Source organism: Propithecus coquereli, unplaced genomic scaffold (assembly GCF_000956105.1).
Source record: "Propithecus coquereli isolate 6110/MARCELLA unplaced genomic scaffold, Pcoq_1.0 Scaffold409, whole genome shotgun sequence".
In the NCBI taxonomy this organism is placed as follows: Eukaryota; Metazoa; Chordata; class Mammalia; order Primates; family Indriidae; genus Propithecus; species Propithecus coquereli.
This window is the reverse complement of record NW_012149830.1, coordinates 26,132-28,497: the sequence shown is the minus strand read 5'-3', so window position 1 is coordinate 28,497 and position 2,366 is coordinate 26,132.

Below are 2,366 nucleotides of genomic sequence, written 5' to 3'. Positions count from 1 at the left end.
TTCCCCAAACACCTGGGACTCTGCCTAAGGCTTTTCTCTGGCTGTGGAAGCATGCTGGCCCAAGCAGAACAAGTCAGAGTTAGTGCCCCCAGAAGCAACCTCTTCCGAGAGGTGGTAGATAGAACCAGCTTTGTCACCTCTCACTTGGGGTCCCTCTGAGCATGTTTTGCACCACCTCCCTGAGTTCTCCAGGAGGACTGAGCTCCAGCTGGCCACAGAGGTAACTGGCAGGACAATAAGGAATTTATTCCCTGTCCTGTCTTCCCTGTCTCTCTTATCCACTCCCCTGCCAGAGTTTCCTGGGATCTTCTCCCAAATAAATTCTTGGCACTCAATTCCTTGCCCTACAGTTTGCTTTTGGGGGAACTCAATCCAACACAACAACCAACAGTGTCCTGCCCCTGGTACGTTCAAGCAAGATGGGAGGTTAGGTTGGATGTTGGGCTCTATGGGCTAAAAGTAAAAAATTGAAAGTCATCAGCATATAGGAAGGGGTTGAAGCTGCGAGTGTTGATGAGAATGCCTTAAGAAAATATACAGACAGAGATTAAAGAACAGACTCCTTAGGCGGAGCTCTGAAGAAGCCCAACATTCAGTAGCTGAAAAGGGAGAATTTACCTGCAAAGGAGACAGAGTTACCAGAGAACCAAGAGTGTGGTGTCCCAAAAGCCAAGCAAACGCAACATTTCAAGAAGGAAGTAGTCGGCAGTGTCAAATGTTTCTGAGAGGTCAAGTACAACAAGGACAGAGGTTGTCCTTTGGACTCAATGACATAGAAGAACACTGGTGACATTGTGGAGTTGCTTTGGTAAAGCGATGGTGCTAGAACTCCACTTGGATTGGGTTGAAGAAAGATGGGTGAGGAGACAGCAAATGGAGACCAAATGCAGTGATGTGCAATTGAAATATCTGTCAACATTGAAAACAGCCTCACTTGTAAGGCATTTTTATGATTATTCATAAAACGTATCCCTTTGCTGGAGGTGACTTTTGTCTTTCATAGCTCACTGGCTGGCTCCACACAACCTCGATGCAATCTTCACTAAAATCAGAAGAGAAAGGGTCGAACTATCTCCTGCCAGCTAAGCACTCAGGCAAGGAGGGAAGACAGACAGGAGGCAGCCAGCCTTCCCCAGCACCTGTCTGTGAGTACCAGGGTGAGCATGGAAGGGCATCTGAAAAGCAAACCCCAAACATCTCATAGCAGCTCGTTATTTTTACAAAGCATTTCTGTCATTTTATATTTCACTTAGCTCCTAAGGACAAAAGCAAATAGGCAAGAGGCAGATACTGAGCACCCACTGCGTGCAGAGCTGTGCTGGGCACAGAAGGGAGCTCAGCCAGTGGATGGGAGGACTAAAGACTGACAGGCAAACTAAGGGCCTTTTATAGAGCAATGTGTCCTCACATACTAACAACTGTCATTACTGAGAGTGACAAAATTTATAGATGTGATGTAATCCCCATCAAAATCTCAACAGGCTATTTTGAAGAAATAGACAAGAAGATTTGAAAATTTATATGGAAAAGCAAAGGCTCTAGAATAGTCAAAACAATCTTCAAGGCCGGGCGCCATGGCTCATGCCTGTAATCCTAGCCCTCTGGGAGGCCGAGGCGGAGGATTGCTTGAGCTTAGGAGTTCGAGACCAGCCTGAGCAAGAGCAAGACCACATCGGTACTAAAAATAGAAAAATTAGCAGGGCATTGGTGGCATGTGCCTGTAGTCTCAGCTACTCAGGAGGCTGAGGCAGAAGGATTGCTTGAGCCCAGGAGTTTGAGGTTGCAGTGAGCTATGATGATGCCATTGCACTCTAACCCCGGCAACAGAGCAAGACCTTTTCTCAAAACAAAAAACAAACAAAAATGTTCAAAAAAAGAACACAGTTGGAAGGCTTACACTATGTGATATCAAGACTTACTACAAAGCTACAATAATCAAGACGGGTGATATTGGTGTAAGGGTAGACAAATAGAACAACGGAACAAAATAGAGAGCCCAGAAATAGATTCATGTGTATATAGCTAATTGATTTTCTAGACAAGTACCAAATCAAGTCAATGGGAAAAGAAATGTCTTTTCAATGGATGTTCCTAAAACAACTGAAAATCCACGGAGGAAAAAAAAAAAAGAATATTGACTCCTACCTAACTTTATTCACAAAATTAATCTGAGGTGGATCATGTACCTAACCTTAATATTCAGAACGATCAGGCTTCTAGAAAACAACATAGCACATTATCTTTGCAATATAAGGGTAGGCAAAAGTTCCTTGGACAGAATACAAAAAGAAAAACTTGATAAAATGGCTTTATCAGAATTTAAATTTTCTGCTTATCCAAAGACACCATTAAGAAAATTAACAGGG